The sequence below is a fragment of the Lissotriton vulgaris genome, chromosome 3_1, assembly GCF_964263255.1.
Source record: "Lissotriton vulgaris chromosome 3_1, aLisVul1.2, whole genome shotgun sequence".
Classification (NCBI taxonomy): Eukaryota; Metazoa; Chordata; class Amphibia; order Caudata; family Salamandridae; genus Lissotriton; species Lissotriton vulgaris.
Genome location: NC_141689.1, coordinates 2,020,324,790 through 2,020,350,402, shown reverse-complemented (window position 1 = coordinate 2,020,350,402; position 25,613 = coordinate 2,020,324,790). Strand labels below are relative to the sequence as shown.

General features: G+C 44.4%; 1 protein-coding gene across 3 annotated transcripts in view; it reads left to right on the top strand.

Moving 5' to 3' along the window:
• LRP2BP (LRP2 binding protein) overlaps positions 1-25,613 on the top strand; it is a 489,520-nt gene that overhangs the window by 143,175 nt on the left and 320,732 nt on the right. The window lies entirely within an intron of this gene.

Below are 25,613 nucleotides of genomic sequence, written 5' to 3'. Positions count from 1 at the left end.
ACTTCCTGAAACATATTCCATCAACCATCTCAGATCAAACTGACTGACAGGCAGCGTGCAAAGATAGAATGGTGGTCATCATCATCATCAGGTGTGGCACATGTACGTTTTGTCCAACAGACCAACAGCAACTCAGTCTGTAGTGAGTGACTACGATTAAGTAAGTCCAGACTGCACCTGCAGTAGTAGGAGTACAATTGGTTAATATTATTAAACAACATTGAAACATTGACTATCACTTGAGTCACAAGTACTTTGTTATTTTATTATTAAACTACTAGTATAGTTCTACTTCATGCACATTTGCTCAGAGTCAGCAAGCATCCAATGCAATGTATGGCATCATTCATTTTATATACCTTTCTTGCTCTTCTCTTTGGCTGTCAGATCATAGATGCTGCTGAGCCTTCTGAAAGTGATGACGAGTTTACTTTAGTTTTGGATGCCTGCTCAAGTTCTAACATTGAAGAGTTGTGTATGCCCGCAGACAGAAGTGGTAGCTTTAAGACAGTGATGAGTTTCAGATTGGAAACAAAACAGAAGATGGCTATAGTCACGTACGTTTCACTTGTTATGGAGGGACTGTTAGAGGCTACATTATTGAATTATTCTCCATCTCCATCCAATGTATGGCAAGATGGAAATGTATTTAGGGCGAGTAAGGAAGATGGAGCAGGACTCTGAGGAGTGGAGTGAGCAGTTAAATGCACAAACGTGCAACTCCAATAGGTAAATAAAAATAAGAGATGGTGGTGATGGATTGGTTGTGGTTTGATTTGAACCAGAAAGACAGATATACACACAAATAAAGGAAGGGAGAAAGTAACAATTTGAAAGCCTAGTTGTCAGGGAAGAGGAGCTCGTCCTCATACCCTGGTGGTTCGGACAGAAGTAGGTCATGTAACCCACTAGTTATGTCTTTGGACTCGCTCTCCTCTTCCTGCTGTGATTCACGTATTTTGTAGTCTGGTGGTATGAAGTGCTGATTCATTTTGATCATGGTTAACCTCTCCACGCTTTTAGGCGAGAGACTGGTCCTTTTCACAGTTACAATGGCACCAGCAGCACTGACAACACGCTCAGAAGAGACACTTGCGATAGGGCAAGCCAGATTCTTTATCACCAGCCTGCTGAGCACTGGCCTTTGGCTTCTTTTCCCAAACCAATACACCAATGGGCTTTGCTCCATGAACACCTCTGTTGTATCATCCAGATAGGCCTGGACCATCCGCTCAATGTTCAGTGGTGCTCCCATTTGCTTGGCCTCTTTTGGCTTTGCGACAGCAACGGACTTACCCATCCCTTTCTGTAGAAATCAAGCAGCTATTTTTTTGGTTGTGTCTGATGAATCAGATCCTGTTGATGCTGTTGTTGTTATTGGTAGTGTTGGTGACTGCTGGGAAGCAAACACACTGCTCTCATGCCACGAAGAAGAACTTGACTCTGGAGGATGCCCTGTAGTACTTGCACTGTCCTCGGCTGGCACTGGCAAGCCTCTAATTGAGAGCATTTTTTTTCTAAATCAGTGGCTTCCTCAGCTATTAAAGTTTTGTACTTGGCAACATCCCCTTCTGAAAAAGGAATTACTGCGTTACTGTTCAGAAATAATTTGTACCGTGGATCCAAAATTGTGGCAGTAATGTAATGTCGATGTGACACAATCTTATTTTGAATCCTTATATTGTCAGATAAGCGGGCGGCTAAGGCGTTCGCCAAATAACGCGTCAAGTTTTGTTCCACACCTTCGTATGTTTCAGACACCTCCTTCAGCTCTTACTCTAGCATGTACAACAATGGGATAGCTTGGCCCATAGTACAGTCCTCCCTACTGACTGCACGTGTGAAGACCTCAAAAGGAAGTAGCATCTCTGTCAGGCATTTAATGAGGTCCCAATGCCACATCTCAACGGTCATGGCTTTAACAGTAGGATCCCCTAATCTTCTTGTCATGACATAAGGATTAAGTGGTATGTACTGCTCAAACAAACGATCAAGCATGTAATAAGTTGAGTTCCAACGTGTTGGGACCTCCTGGATGAGTGCTTTGACTGGCATTTTATACTCATGTTGAATGACCCGTAGCTGCTTGCGGGCTTTAAAAGAATGGTTGAAATGTGTGCATATTCTTCTGCAGGTGCTCAGTAAGTTGCTGACTTTGCTTTCATTTTTCAGAAAGTCTTGAACAACAATGTTAATGCAGTGTGCCAAACACGGGACCCTGAAATAGCCACCATCTTTCATGGTCTTAACTACATTACTGCCATTGTCGATGGCAACAAAACCAATGTTAAGGTCTCTTGGTCGCAGCCATTCAAAGACCTTGCTGTTAAACTCAGCCAAAATATTTGCAGCAGTATGAGATTTCTCCATAGCAAACATGGCTACAGTTGCATGTCTGTGAGTCTCATTAAAAATATCAACAGTGTCAATGCCTGCAGATAGCTTCTCTCTAACACCTGAAAAAGAGATCCAGTGTGCAGTGATGCACATGTAATCAGTGGCTTGGCAACTGGTCCACATGTCTGTTGCCAGGTGGATACTATGAACAGCACTCTGATGTAAGGCTTTTCCAAGCCATTCCAGCACGTCGTGGTGTAGTGCTGGAACAGCAACTCTGGCAAAATAGTAGCGTCTGGGAACGTTCCATTTGGGGCAGATGTTTGTCACAAAGTCCCAAAAACCTACCCCTTCAACAAAAGAAAAAGGGAGAAGGTCCAGTGCTAACATTTTAGCAAGCTTAGCATTGTACAAATGTACTGTTGGGGGTTGCGCTCGTACTTTCCCTCCTGCCTAAACATGCTAATAATGGTACGCTGCTTTGTGGTAAATAAAATTACCCGGGCATAATTTCTATACATTAATAATGAATAAGGATAGCTCATAAAAATGAGAGGCAGAGTCCGTGGTGTCCGAGTCAGAAGGGTTTTATTTCAATGGCTCGAGCCAGGGGAGAATCGGGTTCCATCACCACTAAGGTTCAGGAAGGGATATCTAACGTTTTATTAACATCACACATTATATATAGTAAATCCATACAATTACAATGAATACAGTAGGCGGAACACTCCAGGCGGAGCAAGTGAAAGAGAGAGATAAGAACACATGGGCGTGAAAGAAGGCGTGTAAAGAGGCGTACACATAGGTGTGCACTTGATGAGTCATAGGTGTGTCATAGGTGGGTGGATGCATAGAGGAGGTCTGCAGAGTCAGCAGAAACTTTTACCCTACATGTAAGCGCAACTGGTCATGACGTGAAATTGACGTGTAACTGGGGAGAGCTGGGGGGCTGACTTTAGCACTAGTAGAGGAGTCTGGAGTCTGGGATGTCAGAACGACCTGCACCTTTGGCATATCTGATATCTTGTGTTTGGAGGATGTATTGTCTGAAGTAAAGGTCTCTCGAGCAGGAGTCGTTCATCACTAAATGCTAGTGTGTGCATATATTTCTTCGTGCATTGCGTGGGGACCATGGGCCTACTATGGCAACGGGTTCAGTAAATCACTTGCATGGAGACAGGAAGGCTAGGCCCTATGCTCTGCAGGCGGAAACTGTTTACCTCTTTCACTGGACTGGAATGTGTTTTTACGGAGGCTGAGCAGATAACTGTAGGCAAAATACCGTCTTGGCAGGCAGGCTAGGCTGGGCACCTCTCGACTGAGCAGGGAGTGAGGGAGAGGTCAGGGATGCATACCTAAACTGCAGCTTTTCAGAGTCAGAAGAGGCTCGGAGCCTGAATTCAGGGCCTGGCTCGACTGGGCCACAAAAACGTGTGCTTCTCGATATTTAAACGTGTACCATGTAAATGCATTGGCAACGTAGGCCTTAGTGCAGAATTAACGTTTCATTCATGGAAGGCCTAATAACTGACATGTTAGCATTAACCGGAAATGTAGGGGCATTATTATTACAGGCACAGGAAGGGAATTACATGATAACATGGACATACATGGGGCATAGGTACATGGATAGGGTGCGAGTGGGGGGACACACTGACCACATAAAATTTCTGTTTCCTCATGCCCTCCTTGTCCCCTACTGCGCCCTTCAGGATACATCTATTTTCATGAGACCATCTATTTGTTCATATAGCATCATTTGCTCGTCTTTTTTCATTCGTGCACGGGAACGTGAACGTGGACGGGGAATACAAGCAGTGGCACACAAGCCGCAAATTGCTGGGCCACATTGCAGACAGAGACAGCAACTGAATAATATGAGCAGTATTATTCCTATGGATGACAACACTTTCCATCCCCAGGCTGATATCACACTCCAGAGCCAACCGGACCAAGTCCAGGTGCCTGGATTCTGGTGTATCTGGCGAGCTTTCTTATGGAGTCTTTTTATTGCTGCATACACTGATGGTGCGTTATTAGGAATAAACACACAACAACTGGAGCCGATCACTCTACAAGCTCCGCCCCTATCGACCAGGATGACGTCAAGAACAAGGCGGTTCTGAAGAACAACAAGTCTCATAGCAGACTGCTCCTCGGTCAAGTTTCCTAAGGCAAAAGTAGTCTCGTTCACTACTGCTTCAAGAGTTCTCGTTAACCTACGTATTAATTTACTGTTTTGGACGGGACCTACAAAGAAAAAGAATCCTTTATTGAAATCTGTATATTGCTCCCACGCTGTCTCAGTCTGATCGACAATTGGGGACTCGATCTCCCTCTTGTGTCTTACATGTATGAGTTGGGAATCCCGATGATAATGGGATGGGGCTAGAAAAACAGGTGGCAGTAGGAACGCAATATAACACGTTCCACCCCAGTCTAAAGGCAGACGTACATAAGCTGTCTGACCACAAATGAAATAGGAATGGCGGGAAGCTTTGAAAGTAGACTTTCCTTTATCATTGAATTCGACCACAGTATTACAATCACTGTGTCCAAGGTGCACTGAACCATTTTTCCTAACGCATAATTCACCTTTTACTGGTAGGACTGTTATAAACGGTGAACCTGTATTGGTCTCGGACTGGACATTCAAAATCATAAGGTTAAGGGAAACATTCCCTAATTCGTACACTTCATTTTCTAGATCGGTCCCTTTCCTTTGGGGAAGACCGTCTTAGTCTGGAAAACATGCCTTATTCATAACTGTATTCAGGTCTCCCCATATCCAATCGCCCTGGGAAACTGTGGACTTACTGTCTAGTGATGACATTAAAGCAAACCATGCTCCGCACGAACCATTGTGCGAAAACGGATAGGGAAAGAGGGGCAGAACTCCCTTCATTTTCTGATAAGGTGGGAGTCAACCGCATACCCAGCAATTCGTTACATTGCTGGTCTGGTGAGAATGGTGTAACATACGAATGAAAGTGTTGTTGCGCAGTGCTAGTCGATAGGATAGTTCGTGGGGTGGGAGGTCACTGAATGTGTGCTCGGTGTCATTGAAGGAAGAATGTATATGTGAACCAAGAGGAGGAAAGAAAACATGTAGCATCAAGCTTATACATATAATCGATATACTTAGAAAAAACATAATGATCAGAGTTACTATGCATCTACTGCGTAAGTTTTTGCAGTATTTCTCTTTCATCTTTTTCTGCCTATCTCTCTGACTATTTGGGTCTACAATCTTATACATGTCAGGAACCTGTCTAACCGCTTCACCCGAGGGGGACTTAAACAATTAAACGCTGTCTGACTTACTAGACCGTAGCTTTTGTCTATATTCCTGTTGCGGAGTCTTTTCTAGCAAAGGGGGTTTAGTGTCAATATTTACGGGACAGTTCTCAGAGTCCTTTGCCGAACCAAGTCCATGGAAACGCTTAACATGATGGGCGTGAAGCCATCCTTTTCGTCCCTCGACCTTGACGGCAGTCCTCGTTGTTAACAAGACCAATTTAGGCGCACGCCAGCGGGGCTCCAGAGGGCTTGAACGGTCGAAATTACGGACACACACCAGGTCTCCCGGAACGATTGCGTGGCTCTTCACCTGGGTGTTGTCCGGGAAGGCAGCTGCAACCTGTGAACGACAAGAAAGTAGTGCAGACATCAAGGAAGCCAGGTAATCTGTCAGCATAGTACTGTCAACATTGGTTATTTTACGTGGCATAGGCGTACCCCACATATTCGGCGGTCTACCGAAAACCACCTCGTACGGGGATAATCCGGTTCTGGAATGAGCTACCATACGCATGTAAAAGAGGGCAAGCGGTAAGGCTACCATCCAATCCACGCCTTTTTCTGCACAGACCTTCGCTAACCTAGTTTTAAGAGTCTGATTGTGTCTCTCTACGAGACCAGCTGCCTCTGGATGTCGTACGCAATGGAATTTCCACTGGTACCCTAACAGGAGAGATACTTGTTTCATCAATTCAGAAGAGAATGGCTGTCCATTATCTGAATATACGACACGGGGCAAGCCGTATCGCGGGAAGAATTCACGGACCAACTGCTTGGCAGTGGTCACAGCAGTGTAATCTGGGACTGGGTACGCTTCTGTCCATCTAGATAGGGCACATACAACTACGAGGACATACTTGAATCCACGACATCTGTCCATCTGAACATAATCCATCTGGAGGACTTCAAAAGGGTGGTCTGGAGGATGAAATCCACCTTGTTCCACGGGAATGTTTTTGCCTGGATTGAACTGACAACAGATCATGCAGGTACGCACTTTCTGTTTTGCTGCTGCACATAAATGCTTGTTGACCAAATGTTCTGTATACTGTCTAACATGGCTTTTTCTCCTAAGTGTGCTGGACTATGTGCTGTATTCATGATAACTTGAACCATGGAGTCGCGGAGAAACCATGTGGCTTTGCCTTTTGTCATCCATCCCTGATCTGTCTGGACCCCTCCTTGTTCAGTCCATTTCTTGATTTCATCTGGAGTGGCATGTGTCTGTATGTCGAGTACATCCTGTGAGGGATCCCTAACTGTCATGCAATTTGTCAGTGATTGTACTTCAATCTTCGTCGTGTCAACTGGAATGTCTGTTTGAGTCTGAGCTGTAAGTTTAGCTGTTCGATCTGCCAAGTCGTTACCCTGGGAAATAGTGTTGGTGACTTTCGTATGTGCTTTGCACTTCATGATGGCTATTGCTGTAGGCAAGTGTATTGCATCTAACAGAGCTTGAATGAGGGGACCATGCTGTATTTTGGCCCCATGGGAGGTCAGAAAACCTCTCTCTTTCCAAAGGACACCGAAGTCGTGAACGACTCCGAATGCATACTGTGAATCTGTGTATATCTTTACTTTCAAGTTCTTGTCTCGTATGCAGGCTTGGGTCAGAGCGATGAGCTCTGCTGCTTGGGCTGACAGGGTGTCGATTCATTGTGTTTCTATGACTTCAGTATCAGTGGTCACTGCATATGCGGCCACTAACTCTCCTGTGCTTGTTCTCATACATGAACCATCCACATAAAGTGTCAGGTCTGGGTCGGGTAATGCGATGTCTGTCAAGTCTTGTCTTGGCTTTGTCACTGTGTTAACTACTTCCACACAGTCATGTGGTGCAGGGTCTGCTGTACTCGAGGGTAAAAGTGTAGCAGGGTTTAGAGTATTGCAACGTCTGATCTCTATATGTGGTTGGAACAATGTCAGTTCATATCCTGTCAGTCTTGCTATGGTCAGGTGCTGTGTCTGTGTCCTGTTCAAGAGAACTTCCACTGAGTGTGGAACTTGTACTGTCAGGGGATGTCCTAACACTATGGAATAACTTTGTCTGATTGCTAGAGCTGTTGCTGCGACTGATTTTAGGCACGCAGGCAGAGCCTGGGCCACTGGATCCAATGTACTAGAAAAGTAAGCACAAGGCTTTTGTTTTCCTGCCTGGTCATGTGTGAGAACAGATAATGCTGTGCCATCGCGTTCAGTGACAAAAAGTGTAAAAGGTTTGCTGTAACATGGTGTCGCTAAAACTGGTGCTTGACATAGAGCTTTCTTCAATTCATCAAAAGCAAGTGTATGTTCCTGAGTCCAAGGGAGGACAGTCGAAGTCGCTGCCTCCTGTGTTGTCAACTGTATGAGTGGTTTGGCTAGATATGCGTACTGGGGAATCCATTGTCTGCAGTAAGAAGTGAGGCCAATGAAGGCCCGTACTTCCTTTTGTGTCTTGGGCTGTGGAAGATGTGCAATTAACTGAATGCGGTCAGGTGTCAACTGTCTACCCCTCTTGGACAGCAAGTGTCCAAGGTATACCACTTGCTGGGCACAGAATTGTAGCTTGGAAGGGGACACTTTGTGCCCCTTTTCTGCCAGGAAATATAAGACTGTCAGTGATGCACGTTCACAGTCTTGTTCTGTCCGTGCTGTGATCAAAAGATCATCAACATATTGGAGCAGGGCAGTGTCAGTAGGCATGTGAATACTGTCTAGTTGTCTTTTCAATGCTTGACTGTAAATACTAGGACTTTCTGTGAATCCTTGAGGAGCTCTCGTAAATTTGAAGCTTCGGCCATTTAAACAGAATCCGAAGAGGTATTGGCTCTCCGGATGGATCGGGACACTAAAGAAGGCGTTCTTGAGATCAATTACAGTAAAGAACGTCGCTTCGGAATCAATAGCAGTCAATAGTGAAGAAATATCTGGGACCACTGGGTACTGGGGTATTATGCATTTGTTCAGTTCTCGAAGGTCAATCACTAGTCTGTAGACCGGTGGTGCATTTGGATCAGTTTGTTTAAGAATCGGAATGATAGGAGAATTACATACATTGGAGTCAGTTTCTACAACCACTCCCTGTGCAATGAGTTCATCAACAATTTTCAGTAATGCTACTACAGCATCAGGTGGTAACTTGTATTGTCGGATTCGTGGCAGTACGACTCCTTGCTTGAGTGTGACACGGTATGGTGTAATGTGCATGTAACCTACATCAGTCGGACCTTGTGCCCATAAATGCTGTGGTACATTCTGAAGTCTGGGGTCAAAATCTCTCAACACATAATGTCCTTTAAAATCACGTAAAAACAATCTCACTCCTTCCGGAGAACAACAAATCACTGCTCCTAGTTCTTTCAATGTTTTTATACCAAGCAAGTTTTCTGGACATGATTTCGTAAGTAACAAGTCTGTAGTGCGGGACAATGGACCAACTCCTAGGGAAACTGGCTTTGATACTTCGTTAACAATAGGCTTTCCTGAAAATCCCAGGGAGATATTCTGTGAGCCTGAGAGGGGTGCCCCTGGAACCTCGTCATGACTGATGGTAGTTCTGCTCGCCCCTGTGTCAATCAGAAACTTTCTGTCTTTCCCCAATACACGACTATGTACATAGGGACCCTCTTGATCTACAGGAACCTCAAAAAGAGGCAAGCCAACCTCCCTCTCTAGGCTGTTTCATGAGTACTGTTGATAATCTGGATAGTCTGACTGTGCATACTGGTACATTTGTTGTGTGACATGTTGTGTGGCAGCAATGGGTTGGGGTACAGCTACTGTCTGTTGCGTGTTCTGTGGCGGTTGCGTGTTCTGCGGAATGTTATTTTGCGGGATGTGATCCTGTCTGGGAGGACGCGGTCTTTCTTTCGTCTTGCCTGTAGCTATATTGTATTTCAGGACAGCACATTCATTTATATAGTGACCTGGCTGTTTACAGTAGTTACAATTTCCCTTGACAGGAGGTGCTGAATGGCCGGGAGGTGCCGTGCCCTTTTTCTGGCCATCGGCTGGAACTGATTGAGCAACTAGTACTTTCATTTTCGTATCTTTCATGCGTCTCTTTTCATGTTCCTGTTCTTCTCTAATTCGGTTCAGGTGATACTGTAACATTTGTAACATTTGGGAAGGGCTATTTGCTTGCCAGGTACTCTCAACCTTCAGTACTCTATTCTTGATCTGGGGTAGGGAATTCTCTACTAATTTGGTCACAAAAAGATGCGGGTACGATTCACTACTTGTCTTCAGACCACTGTTAATAAGAAAACATTTTTCGAATCTAGAATAAAAATCACTAGTGTCTTCATCTTGTTTCTGTTTGCAGGCTGAAATAGCATCCCAATCTTCCTTTTTAGTAGTCAATAATCTCGGCAAAACCTGTATTAATAGCTCGGGTAAATCTTTAGCTTTGTCCCCAAGACCAGTACCAGGGCCTCGTCTTTTATCTTCGTCTTCCAATTCTGTCCAGTTAATCTTTTTCTCTCCCACCTCCCACTCTTTTTCTTTAAGTTTTTCGTAAATGCCTGCTGGTAACAGTACTTTCAACATTTTAATGATATCAGCGTAAGTATACTCCCCCCATGCGGAGCATGTCTTTTAATTCACGGTGGAACCCCCCCGGGTCTTTATCATGACAGGGCAGTAATTTTTTGATTTCCAATAATTCCATTTTCATCAATGGTGTGTAAACAAATACTCGTTGAAGCTCACCCCCGGCAGTTCTAACAGGGTGAACCTCTCGTAGGGGGTTCTGTCTGTCTATATAAAAGGTCTTCCTTTCTCAGTGTGGGGCAGGAACCAAGTGCGGGGTCAGAAAAGTCAAGTACTTATGTCGTTGATCTAGAATGACATTAATTAATTCGGTACCTAGGCCTCTCCATCTTTCCAGGAGTAAATCGTCCAGTATTTTATACAAGGGACCTGGATCAGAATGCTGACTCTCATACGAAGTGATGAGATGTTGAATCATGTAAATACCAGCTAAATGCTGTTCTTCCGGAGGAAGACTCAAAAATGTTTGTGCTACTATGTCATCTTTATATATGTTCGAATTACAAGCCCATTGAACTGCTGACCGAGCCAGCTCCTGTTCATGCATAGTACTAAGTTCACTACTACCTACTCGTTTTTTCAGTGCTTGTTCAGTAGCTTGGAATAGGTGTTCAAGAGAATATCTTTCTGGTATTGGAGAGAGAGAGCGTTTATTGTAATCTAGACGTATGGGTCTATCAAACGGTCTTGCCCTACCCACGTAATTCATTTTACTTGGTTCCCCTGTTTCTATATCATCGTCTTCTGAGACTTCGTCGTCCTCTTTCTCGGCTTGTTCTTTCTTGTGTATCTCAAGTATTTCTTTACGAACGTTCTTGTACATGCATTCTACTCTATTCTGTGTATCGTGTTTACCAATAGCTATATTGTCACTCCAGTTCGTCATACCTTTAGTTACTTCTTTATCTGGCTGGTCTCGTTCCCTGATCAAACAATTAACCAAAAACTGTAAGAGCATGCGTTGAAGCTCCACTTTTCTGTTTGCCATGGCCTCGTGTATACTTTCCGATCCCTCCCCCTTTCTAATGAAGTGGTATATTCTGTCTAAATGGTCCTTCATGCCTGGTAATGTTATCAAATAGTCTGCAACGCGTCGTAAACGTATTGAGTATATGATCATTGTGCCCTCACCCGGTACTGGATCATATATACAATCAGTGAGGGACTGTCTAAGGGTTGCAAATGTCATTGGTTTTGGCAAGTGTTGTAGTGCTAAATCTCGTAGTGATCGTTTTATTGGTGGTGGGGTGTGCGGTATGTCTCCAGAGGGCCCCCCTCCCGATGCTCCTAGACTTGAGTCGCCTTGGCTTGAGTCGGCTTTCACTGCCAGCGCTGTCGCTGGTAATGCGGGTTGATCTTGTACTACGGGTGATGGGTGAAAAGGATTGGTAGGGAGGGTGGCAGGAGGATTGGGGGGAGGTAAATTTACATTTACATACTCTGGAGCAGCGTCGTCTAAATAGGAGGAGAGAAAAATATCCGCTGCGGTCTGTTTATGACTACGGAGTTTAGTCGGGATCAGTGGTGGCGGCAAATTACTGGGTACTTCCGGGGTCTCTTTAGGTAGGCCCTCGGCGAGGAGGGGATACATGCCTTTAATAAGGGCATTTCTTTGTCTATCTAATTGTTCTGCTTTAACCTGTTCACCTTCTTCCTGTAGCTCTTTTTCTTTGACTTTTTCTGATGCTTCTCTACTTCTCTCTGCTTTCTGGATTTCTTTCTCTGTTCTTCTATGCGCTTCTTTACGCCACAATTCTATGGCATCTTTCTGAGATTGTCTAGCTTTCTTTTTCCACAGTGCTTCCTCTACTCTCATGATGCAATCAGCATCCCATGTCCCTGAGACAGGCTATCTATATTTCTCTTCCAGATCCTTCGTGTAATCTACCCATAAATCTAAGTACAGTATGGCATCTAGGCCATGTTTGTGGTACATAAAATGTCCGGGAGTGTCCCTAGGCGGGACGGGAACTGCCTCTTCGAGTATCCCTTTCCTGGTTCCTATCTGACGTAATTTCGAAAACAGCGGCATGTTTAAACTAGCTTGAACGATAACACAATAAGCACAATAATAGACTGTAAACAATCATTCATACCACGACATTGAAACATTAGAAACAGATACTAACTAGTACATAGAATAACACAATTCTAAAAATCCTAAAATAAAGTACTGGATGCACTGCTAGAACAGTACAGTCATACCGGTCTCATAAAGAGACACGTCATTACCGCATCCACCTAAATGGACACGTCTTTACCGGATCTGTGTACCCAGGCCCGTCTTGACCGGGCTCAAATAAATGAACCCGTCTATATGCGTTCCCAACAACGGTACTCACCGGGAAGCAAAACTGAAGGCCTCGGAAACTCGATACTGGACGGGACTGCTACGGCTTCTGGTACGGCTACTGCTGCTTGCTGCGCATGCGCCTCGGAAACAGGTGGGCCTCGGGATACCTCGGACCTTGCTCTCTCGGCTTGGGCTCTGGTCGGGATGGTCCGCAATCCTCACCGCCTCGTGTGGAAGCCTGGTCGCAGTCTCCGTCTCCTCCGTGGGCCTGAGGGAGTTAGCAGGAAATCCCGCGGATGTGCACAATGAGTCCGTCACGGCTGTAGAAGGGGTCAGGGGCTGCGCTTACATCGCCGGCGCGTGGGGAAGGGGACTGGTTCCTATTCGGGCGCCAGATTAAGGTGGTAAATAAAATTACCCGGGCATAATTTCTATACATTAATAATGAATAAGGATAGCTCATAAAAATGAGAGGCAGAGTCCGTGGTGTCCGAGTCAGAAGGGTTTTATTTCAATGGCTCGAGCCAGGGGAGAATCGGGTTCCATCACCACTAAGGTTCAGGAAGGGATATCTAACGTTTTATTAACATCACACATTATATATAGTAAATCCATACAATTACAATGAATACAGTAGGCGGAACACCCCAGGCGGAGCAAGTGAAAGAGAGAGATAAGAACACATGGGCGTGAAAGAAGGTGTGTAAAGAGGCGTACACATAGGTGTGCACTTGATGAGTCATAGGTGTGTCATAGCTGGGTGGATGCATAGAGGAGGTCTGCAGAGTCAGCAGAAACTTTTACCCTACATGTAAGCGCAACTGGTCATGACGTGAAATTGACGTGTAACTGGGGAGAGCTGGGGGGCTGACTTTAGCACTAGTAGAGGAGTCTGGAGTCTGGGATGTCAGAACGACCTGCACCTTTGGCCTATCTGATATCTTGTGTTTGGAGGATGTATTGTCTGAAGTAAAGGTCTCTCGAGCAGGAGTCGTTCATCACTAAATGCTAGTGTGTGCATATATTTCTTCGTGCATTGCGTGGGGGCCATGGGCCTACTATGGCAACGGGTTCAGTAAATCACTTGCATGGAGACAGGAAGGCTAGGCCCTATGCTCTGCAGGCGGAAAATGTTTACCTCTTTCACTAGACTGGAATGTGTTTTTACGGAGGCTGAGCAGATAACTGTAGGCAAAATACCGTCTTGGCAGGCAGGCTCGGCTGGGCACCTCTCGACTGAGCAGGGAGTGAGGGAGAGGTCAGGAATGCATACCTAAACTGCAGCTTTTCAGAGTCAGAAGAGGCTCGGAGCCTGAATTCAGGGCCTGGCTCGACTGGGCCACAAAAACGTGTGCTTCTCGATATTTAAACGTGTACCATGTAAATGCATTGGCAACGTAGGCCTTAGTGCAGAATTAACGTTTCATTCATGGAAGGCCTAATAACTGACATGTTAGCATTAACCGGAAATGTAGGGGCATTATTAGTACAGGCATGGGAAGGGAATTACATGATAACATGGACATACATGGGGCATAGGTACATGGATAGGGTGCGAGTGGGGGGGGGACACTGACCACATAAAATTTCTGTTTCCTCAGCTTGGTATTTCTTTCGCTTATGCTCGACGCAGCAGTTTGCATCGCAGACTTTGCTGCAGTACTCCTTGGTGTCTCCGGCTGACTCTTACTCTGGTGCCACTGAGATGTTGCTGATGCAGAGGATGTGGGCTGTACCACTGCAGTGCTGGGGATAGGGGTACTTTGTGTACCATTACCAGATAGAATGTCTCCCTCTTCTTCCTGTTCGACTGTGAGTGGACCTTCGACTACTTCCCCACCAACATTAATGGTTCCTTTTTTTATGCTACAAAGGTGGTCCTCCCACTTGATTGCGTGGTGTTTTTTCAAATGGGTCATTTGGCCTCCGGTACCATAGTTTTTACCAAGCTTATCACGACTAACAGAGGAATGACAAATGGAGCATATAGCAATGTTGTCGTCATTTGCGCTAACCGTAAAGAAATCCCACACTGGGGAGCTTAACTTTTGTCTCCTGCTAGAGGTGCCACTTCCAATGCCGGATGAACTGGAGGGCGTCTGTTAAACTTCACTATGTGGCTGCGCAGTAGTACCACGACCTACTTCTGCTGAGGTGGAGCTTGTGCTGTATGTAGGATGCTGCCGGCCCTTTGCTAATGTAAAAATGAAAGCTGGAGGTCGTTTTGGTGTTGCCTGTGTTGGAGGTATGCGTGCTATATCCCTACTAGTCGCAGCCATTCGGGATGGGGTCAAAATGTTGGTCTCCATGTCCTCGAGGCCAGGAGTAATGCTTGTGATGACTGGGTCTGACTCATCATCACTATCCTGCTGTTCTACATCGACCTCCATAAGTGTAAGGCTTGCTGGAACCTTCCTTTTCCCTAGCCTGGTCTTGGGTTGTCTCTCCCTCTCATGCTCAGATTGTTGTGGCTCCCAATTGAGATCTACATCATCAGAAGGGATGCTTGGCGAAGAACTCGATGGACTAACCCTCCTTTTCCTTGGTGGGGATTTGGAAGACAATAGATCTCCTGCATGAGTGGCTTCCTCTTCTTCTTGCTCTGCATGAGGCTCAATTTCCTGAACTGCCCCGACTTCGGGAGGAACAACAATTACCATTGCGGGCGGTGGTTGTGGTTTTTGTTGTTGAACATCTACTATTGCGGGCGGTGGTTGTGGTTGTTGTTGTTGAACATCTACTATTGTGGGCGGTGGTTGTTGTTCACTTTTCTGCTGTGTTCCCTCTTGCGTTGATTGTGTACTACTTCGAGATAGCGATAAGTTTAGGTCAGGCTCAGTATCACTGCTTTCCACCATTAGGCTGGCTACCTCTTCCACACTCATCTGCTTGGGCCTGGGTTGGTGGCTTGGCCCCACTAATGCGGAGGTGCTGTCCCCAGCTTGCACCCCGGACACCGCTGCTGCAGGCGTACTTTTTTTCCCAAAAAAGGTTTTGAAATCAACACCAGACTTAAGTGTCACTTCCTTCTTCTGTTCCTCCTTCTTCTTCTCAGCAACTTTCTTGGTCTAGGAGGATCTGGTACCTGCTTTCTTTGGGCCCACCTTCTTCAGATGTCAGCAGCAGCGCTCAGTTGCACAAGTTGCAGAGATGGCTGGTCAGGTGAGTCACACCACACATGACGTAGAACAGAAGGACATCCGTCTGGCAGTACAATGGGCGATGAATGATGACAGCCACCACCTCCTCCTCAGTCTTTTGTGCACCTACAAGCAAAGATGGCAATAGAACATCAGTCAAATGTGGAATTTTTTTAGCTTTAATTTTAATTACTAATATTATTAATATAGTCAGTAAGAGTAAGAATAGCAAAGAACTAAAATACAAATGTAGTGGAAGTGGAACTTGTTTATCCTTAATTTGTGCATCATGTCGGATGAATGCAGCATCAGTGACCTGCAGCAGAACGCAATGGGGATGTAAACAACAGTAAGCCAACAGGAACACTGAAAAGGTACACAGGCCTATGTGTCAAAAACAAAACAGCACACTATTACTACCACCACTACAGCTTCCAGCCACATGGGCACTCATCAGAGGCACATGGATAAAGCCCAGAAAACAATAAACTCCAGCAGGCCTATATATCCCTATAAAGCCAGAAAAAGCAGGATGCCTGTTACACATCAGAGCTTAATGAAAAAAGAAAACCCCCATGGCTAAAAGGTTGGAAAGTTACACAACACCAACATTTGGCATTTACTATAACACACACCCAAAAAGTTAACTACACCCCAAACACCACATTTAGAAATTCAATTCAATGCCATCCATGCCCTAAATGATGTTAAATTAAACAGACAATATGGAACCAGCTACATCAAGCACCCCCGCTGACTACCTCTGGGACTCTAGAAGTACTGGCAGAATAGACCACAAGTTTGGAGGCCTATGGGAAAAGCACGATGGAAGGTCACACAAAATGGCCGCCACCACATGGCCTGGCCACCCCCAACAACATGAAAAGAAAGAGAAGACAGAAAATACATGCCTATGGCAAAAGGACAATGCTTGACTTCACAAAATGGCCGCCCCGTCACCCACATGGTCAGCCCACCCTCAAACAACAAAGTACATAGAGAACAGAAACAGTAAGTGGTCCATGCTCCAAAAACTACAACCAAATGACAACCTGAGGAGTTTTTTTAGCAAAATGAACAGAATCAACATTTCAAGAAGGTTTTATGCAACTCGAGATGCGCGAGATGGCAAATTCGGCATGTTCGGCAGTGCGAATTGTACAAAACGTCATTATCGCATGCCCTTGCACGCAAATTGAGCGCGCGAAGAAGACAAAAACTGTAAGGTCACGTTGTCGCACTGTGCAAAGTTACCAAAACTACGCGAGCTGAATTCCTAGGGTTACCTACTGGCAGAAAGTGCCATATTATTTAACACACACCCAAAACCTGAAATTCCACACCAAAAATCACATTTTGAAAATCAATCCAAAGCCATCCATGTCATACATGTTACAAAATAAAGATACACCACAAAAACAGTTGATTAACTTTCATGCACCCATGATGAATCCAGTAGTACCTCTGGGCTACTGCCAGAGTAGGCTACAAGCTTGGAGGCCTATGGCAAAAGCACAGTGGCTGGAAACACAAAATGGCCACTACCACATGGCCAGGCCACCCACAGAAAGTAAATACAATGAACTCAAGCAGGCATACACCAACTACATGAACTACTAGGGCTAGCTATTGGCTGAAAAAAGCCAAAATGTAATTACACACAAAAACTGAAATTCCACTATAACAGAGTTTGCAATTGAATCGAATGCCATCCATGATGTTTAAAAACTTGAAATTTAACAGACACCACAGAAACATGGTTGGACCCATGGGTACCTCTAGGCCTACTGGATGAAATTTCAAATAAATACAACTTGGACCCTCATGAAAGTACAGGCCTCCCTCAATAATAACTTTTAACAAGGATTGAAAAGCCCAGAAAACTATACTTAAATAAAAAGCCCAAATCAAACAAACATGTACACCAATTCTCCAACTTACTTGTAAAATAAAATTTCAAATCCAAAAGTAGTCAATAAATCCAATCAAATGCTATGATGCAGCAGACATACACAAAAAGTGATCCTTCCAGCTCCAAATCCAAATGAAAGTGAACAGCACATGGACAAAGCACTGGGAGGAGCCTGGTGGACAGGAACAGGAAGTTGGAGACTCAGGGGCACTTCCTTACTCTTGAAAAAAAGAGTAGAAACAAAATGAGGACTCCTTGCACAAAGAAATACAGCCAAATGACAATCTGGGGGGTTTTCCTGAGCAAAATGATAATTTTTTAGAAGATTTTATCATGTTTGAGAGATATTCTGTGCCAGATTGCAGTTTCTGCGTGTTCGGAAACGCGATCTTACCAACATGGCGCCGCAAGGAAGATCGCGCGTCCTAATGACGTGATCGCGCGTCTGAATGACGTGATCGTGTTCGCACAGTCGCGCTGGATTGTGCGTCCGGATTCCAAACATCGTGGCGCACGCGACCGGGAGAGAAAATGGAGAAGGCGAACGCAGAACCACAGTAAGTCATTACCGCGCACGTGAGAACGCTATTGAGCGCGTGAGGAAGAAAAACTACTACGCTACGCTGTAGATTGCGAAGTAGGCAACAACTTCGCGCTCACTGCGAAGTTGTCGCTACTTCGCAGACTCCGCAAAGGGAGCGTAGTACAACGCCCAGGGTTAATAATAAGGTGATTTTGGCAGTTGTAAGTGGGAGAAGGCCTTAGTTCAAATAAAAAGAATCCAAATAAAAATTGTTAAATATGAAATACTTCACAAGCACAACAGTACACATGATTGGAAACATTTAACGTTCACTTCCATATGGGGTTGCGAAGAAGACAGAACTTTCTTTCACAACGTCTAGCAGGATGATATGATAAGAACCTCTGGGATGGCATTAGAAAAGTGCGGTGTCAGGCATGCTGGAGTTGGAAGCATAGGTTCAGGTAAGATGACGTATTGGCAATCTTTGACGAACAAGCAATTTAGGAATAAAATAATTTAACTAAGGTTAACAATGTCTTGCAGAGAAAGTATGTAAAAGTGAAGTAGCTCAGATTCTCCAGATGTGTCAGCCTGGTGTGACAATTTGGAGTGATGTTTGGAAACTGAGCAGATAGTTTAGGAAAGCAAAGGATATCCTCCAAATTGTAGAACAAAATATATTTATTTATTTGCAGTTTAATAAAGATCCAAGCCACTTGGGTATCAATGTGTTTTACATGACTCAGGTTGGTATAACAAAGGGGGGCTTACAAGCACACTGTACACAGCTTCTTACAAGGTGAGAGTTGCAGGATGCACAGTTTACAGCTGCACAGCACAGCTCCTTGCGAGACAGTACTGGTTGAGTCACTTTGACTTTGATTAAATAGTCCATTACGTACTTCTGCTGTGACCTGAGGACGGGAGCAACAGCCTCCCCAATGTGACTTTGCAAGAGTCAGGTCCATGAACACAAAATATTGTGATTCTTTTCTTTTTAACTTCCTTTATACTGCTTACAACCATGGGGATGTGCATGCAAAGATAAATATTGCATGACATATGCCTTGTTTACAGTTGCGATACCAAAGGGGATGATGGACAGAGCGCTTGAGCAAATCCAACTCTCACCCCCAGTCAACTGATCTGGGGTTAATCCATCATCATTCTTTAGCTCACTCCACCACTCCAGTTCAGACATGGCCATATGAAAATCAATCTGACCCTGTGCCTCATGGGAACAGTCCAGCCCGAACTGCCAAGCCATGTCTTCCCCGGACCGGAAACAAGCATCCTGGGACCGGTTTCTGGCTAATCAGCCAGACTAGCTTGAATCCAGTGGCAAAGTGAGCAAGGGACTCACGTCTGGGCAGACCCTGCCAATTTAGGGCGAACAAAGCAATACCAAGGGGGATGATATGGCTGGGATCAAACTGTAATGCCATGGTGAGCAAATAAACGATGGATTTAGGCCCAGATCTCTGTACTGGGGTGAATGTATGACATTGTTCTGCATTCTGTCCATCAACTGTTGTTCTTGAATTTGTTTACAGTTGCATCTCGCATTGAGCTGTTGTATATTGTTGATTTGTAACTAGATTTTAGCCCGGAGTCCAAGTGTCTGCCTACTTGCCCAGACCTGTGTGCCCTGTGAGGAAGAGGTGTTGGAAGGAGCGAGGTCTGGTGGGCCTCCATAAGCAAAGTCTGAGTAAATGTCTATGCACCAATCGGGTCATTGCCTGAGTACAGGAGGGAGCAATCTGTGACCCCCTTTTGCCAGGAAAGGGCTGCAATGACCTGGGCCTTGTACAAAGCGCTGTGCAAGAAGCATCAGGCCTGCACTGCTTCATTGCAGTGATCCCTTATGCCAAAGGGGACCACCATTGAATTTATTGCTGTCAAAATGTCGAGACTTGTGTCCAGCTTAATCTGCAACCCTGTAGGCCAGGAGGGGCCGTTGTTGTGTGGGCGATGGCACCAAAGAAGTCTGCTACTAGGTAGGAAAGTATGGCAGCAACCCTGTATGCCAGAAGGGGCTTCTGGTACAAACATTGCCAGAAGTTTGGGTTGTTGCTCGGAAAAAAAGGCCAGATGTGGCTGGCGACTCGAGCCTACACACCAAGACCTGCCCCTTTCTGATTCCCCCCAATGACCATGAAGGATGCTGCAGGAGATGTCACACCCTAGCTGGGTTCCGGTCAGGAGCAGGAGCCTAAAATCCCCTTCACCACCATGTGGGAATGAGTGACTTACCTTGTCTTTGTGGATTGGGAGCAGCTCCTATTCTAGGGAAAGGTGGCAGCCCAGCTGAAGGGAGAGAGTCTGCACCAGCTGAGTGCTCCTTCATGTAACGCTCAACTTCTCCCGAGGACTTGTGAGTGCCCATAGAGAGAGGGCACTCGCTGCTCCACCGAACACTTCCATACTGCAGGAGAGGGTAAGACTTGAACTGGGGCCTAGGAAGACTCACTGCAATTGGTGCTATGGCACCATAGACACTTTTGATCAATTCTTAGAGGCAAAAGGGAACTTTTGAGTGTGGCCTTCCAGTGAGCATTCCCTGGATGCGACCACCATTGAAGGGAGATAACCCCAAACAGGTTACAAGAAAAAAGGTGGGACAGGGATTTTGCCCAATAAACATTTGAGCCCCAAACTCCAGGGAATTGTGTTATTGATTATGGATGCTGTTATTCCTTTGAATGTTTAGAGTTAGAAATAAAATAATTTTTCTTACAAAAGTAAGTATTTGACTGCACATTGATCTACACTCCCAACCCCTCTAGGCAGAAGCCTTAGACTACTTGTCCACAGTTCCCACTGAGAGTCAAGTGCAGAAGGGGTACTTGGCCCAGTTGTCCTGGATCCTTAGTAGGTTGGGCCCTGGGACATCAGGAGTAAAAGGCCTCAACCACCACAGTTGGGCCCAGAAGCTCCTGCGTGCCCTGTGGCCCTCTGAAAGGGGTTCCAACAAAAAGATAAAATAGTAATACATATTGATAAACCAGCATTGGCAATCTAATAGGCCTTGCTTATGAATGTACTGAAGCCAGATCTTAAAATTCATGTATGTTAATGACTTCTCCTCTCCCAACTGTGCTGCTGTCAGAGTAGAACGCAATACATTACCTAGTTATCCAAGACAATTTTATAGCATTATAATGGCATGTGTGTGACTCTCAAAATTCAAGCTCGGGCAAATGGATAAACAAAAAAAAAGGACCAGATGTACGACCATTTGACTTACCAGTCTCTAATTGCGATTTTTTGCGACTCTAAATTAGAGACTCGCTAAATCAAATGTGCTAATGTCTGGGACACATTAACGATTCCCAAATGGGTCACAACTGGACCTTCCTTATCAATAGTCATCAGGCAGGTCGCAATTTGCGACCCATTGGGAATGGCTATAATCACAACGATGGTTGGTGGTCTCCTGTGATCAGCAGACCACCATGTCTGTGATTTCTTTTTAACTAAAGCACTGTTTATTTTTTTAAATGCAGCCTTCTTTCCTTGATGGAAACTGGGCTGCATTACAAAAATAAAAATGAAAAGTTTTCTTTTCATTTTGTAAGAAAAGGCAATGGTCAGTGGGACCACTGCCTCCTCTTAAAAAAAAAATTTCTAAGGCATTCACAAAGGGGAAGGGGTCCCTAATGGACCCCATCCCATTTGCAAATGGGCTACCGCCTCTGCCTCTTCCACGGAGTTGGCAAATTATTAATGTTTTACAACCGCATTCTGGTTGCTAAACATTCAAACAAACCATTGCTATTCAGTATTAGGAAGGGCTGCCCTAAACACGCCCCTTCCTAATACTGAATCGCAAAAGCGAAATGCGATTCGGTAAGTTACCGAGTTGCATTTTGCCTTTTGTACATAGCAAAATGCATTTTACCGGTCACAAATGGCCCGACAGGACGTTTGCGACTTGTAAAATGCTTCGTACATCCAGCCCAAAATGATCACAACTGTGTGGAGCGCAAGGACGTTTTTGTGGAAGCACACAACTTCTGCCCAATCAAAACAGGCACTTCTGGTTTCGAACATGTGCACGGAGCCAAAGCTTCTCTCCTGATGATTCTCATATAATTGTTTGGCAATAGCTGTGATGTCAAGTTATACCATAAACAAGCATTCGCAATGCCAGTTGGTCTGGATTCAAAGGCAGTTGTATGGTAATGTGAAACATTACAAGTAGATAACATGGGAATTACTATGTATTTGTGTGGCTGCAAAGAACCATAGAATAATATTGGTGTAGGTTAAATGTCAGGTGACAGTTCCACTGCCAAGCCATGCCTAAAATGCTAAGCAGGTTAATGACTGCTCTCCTTACATATGTGCTGCCTTCAATGCCAAACACCATTAATTATCTAGTTATCGAAGACACTTTAGTAGCATTGCAAAGTCATATATTTGCCCCTGAACGCTCAAGCTCGGGCATCTGGATAAATAAACAAAGTAATTACAGCTGTATGGAGGGCACACAACGTCTGCCCAATGCAAACATGTACTCCTGGCTCCAAATATTTTGTTTTATAAGACATCCATTAATTCAACTAACTAGCTTTTGATGAGGGCTGGTCCCTTGTAGTACGAGCCCAAAACGCTGGACTTTTATCAACCCAAAACAGAAATCAAAACTAAACCACATACTCTTCAGGATAACTCATAGACGCTCAAAAGTTTCAGCATGCTCTGATTGGACAAGGGCATCACTAGATGCAGCAACTATTCATTGCCAAAGAGACTGACTGATCTTTGATTGCCCTCAACCTATGCAATATAGCTGATCTTCCCTTCAATTAACAACCCAAGTAATAACAAAATTATACCGATAGCCTGTGCATCTGTTTTCTTTTCTACATTGTGATTTATATGGGTGCCTCTAATTCCTAATGGGCATTTGACCATTATTTTAAAATGTATTTATTCACTCTTACCGTTTTTAACATTTTAATGATGTGATTTACATGATTTCTTTTTTACAGTTCGGTTGGTATGGATGTCTGCAATGTGTAAATTTATTCCACTATTGTATTACCTTGTGCTAATAGTGTTATTCTCTCCCGCCATTACATTTCATGTAATTCCTTTAACTGTGAGTGGCAATTTGTGGTGTGCGGCTTACCTTATTACTTGGCTGGATTAGATTTGAGCCTGATGTACTGGAGTACTTTATGTAGGTGTGTTTTTGTATTTCCACATCCCTCCCTCTGTCCCTCCTTAATTTTCTCTTTACTCCTCTTACTTTGTAGTAGACAGTCCCCATTTTTGAGCTACTTTCACTTTTACATCTAAAATAACATAGGTTTACATGTCCGTAGTTCCACACAGACTAAGTGTTGAACTCTGCAAATGAGAGATGAGACAGATGTAGAATTATGCATGTTCCTATGTGAAATGCATTTATGTATATGTGAAATAGTATTACTGACACCACCCATACCTTTAAATGCCTTTGTGAATTGCTTCCATGGATGAGTAGTTTTCCAACGACATGGTGTTTTTCACTATGAGGTTCCAAGCCACACCATAGAAAACTTGAGCTTCACTCTCCTCGTCTATTTGAACCTCTTGGTGCAAAACATTAGACGCAAGAGAGAGCAGAATCTGATATATATATATGTAAAAGGAGGGGATGTAGCCTTACAGCTAGAGCAGTCTACCTCAAAGCTGGGAACCGGGTTCGAGTCTCAGCAATGATGCTCAGCATTCCTGTAATTCTGGGCAAATCATCTGATCTCCCTGTGCCTAATAAAACCAAAAATTAATGTATGTGTCCATCTGTAATGAAACTGGTGCTCATCTAAAGCGCTCTGATACCCGATGTCTTAGGTCTAGTTTGCGCTATACGTTACGTTACGTTACGTTAAAAATATTTGTACCGCGCACTTTCACCAACGGTTTCATGGCGCTCTTGACAAAGTACAGTGATCAGGGGTGAGGGAGTTACTCGTATGCAGACTGGAATAGCAGAGTTTTTAACAGTCTGCGGAAGCAGTCGTAACTGGGACAGAGACGAAGTGTGGATGGCAGGGAGTTCCAGGTGGAGGGGGCCAGAACAGAGAAACTCAAACCACCGTGCTTTTTTCGTCTGAATTTGGGAACCGCGAGGTAGTTAAGAGATGTTGAGCGGAGAGCTCTGTGGGGGATGTAGCGTGTCAGACCAGATGAAATGAAGGCAGGGGCTGCATCAGAGAGGGCCTTGAACACTGTACATCCCAGCTTGAATGTACAGCGCTTGAGAACAGGGAGCCAGTGAAGACTTCGCAGGAGGGGGGTAACGTGCTGATGTTTAGGCTGGCGGAAAATCAGGCGGGCAGCCTGATTCTGCACCAGTTGCAGCCGGTGGAGGTGGCATGCAGGGATCCCCACATACAGCAAGTTGGCGTAGTCGAGCCTGGAGGTGATAAGAGCAATGATGACTTGAATCAGGGCGTCTCTAGTGAGGAACCTACTGATTTTGCGGATCCGCCTAAGATTGAAAAAACATATATATATAACCCACCCCCCCCCCAAAAAGGTCTGTCATGATGCACTTCAATAATCCAATGGTGACTTACTATGTCTAACCTGTTTAACTGATATTGCTGCAATGCCTTTTTATGCTTATACAATAAATATATATAATTACACACACACACATATATATATATGTATTCGAAGTGAGTATATATATATATATATATATATATATATATATAAGCTGTACCTGTGAATAAAGCTGTCTCCTGAAATGATCCCCGCTGTGTCCTCGCAACTTACTTTCCAGTAAAGTGGTTCTTCTCTCACATATATATATATATATATATATATATATATATTCACTTCGAATCACCTCTCGTTCCAAGAAGTTTACCAAGACACTCTGAGCTTGCTTGTAATCCTTTATTTTGGCAAGTAAAAAGTCACGACGCGTTTCGCCTTTACGGCTTGTTCACGCTCGTCAAACCAACAAAGTCGCCCATTTGTAAAACACTAAAACACACCCTTAGTGCAAAATCATGTGATAAACAGTGTAGGCATGGCAGACATCTTTGTCTAGGCAGTTAATTAGCTGAAACAGTGCAATGCACGTATAATATTTAAAAGAAATACATTGCGTGTTGATGTACTTACAAGAGTTTCACTCTTAATTCTCTCCCTCATTTTTACTGTTATACATTGTATATCTATGCATTGTACAGAGCGGGAGATTTAACATTTCAAAATGTTTTTCAATCATTGCACATAATTCAGATAAAACGAATGACACCGTAAATTCATGTGAGTATTGAAGATATTAGCACAAAAGCTACCATTCCAGGACGATTCCAACACCTATATGATGCTGATATCAGCTCTTGTGTCATTGGCCCGATATCTTCGTCAATGTATCAAACTTAAGACGATTGGTTCTGGCTGAGTGATTGCCCAAGTGGGTCAATTAATACTTGGTCCGTATCCCCAATCTTAGAAGAAATTATGCCCCAGTGGGCCCACAGTGACATATAAATAAAGTGCTGATATCACAGTTCATTTTACCAATAATAATTCGATAATATATTCTATATAGTCCTTGCC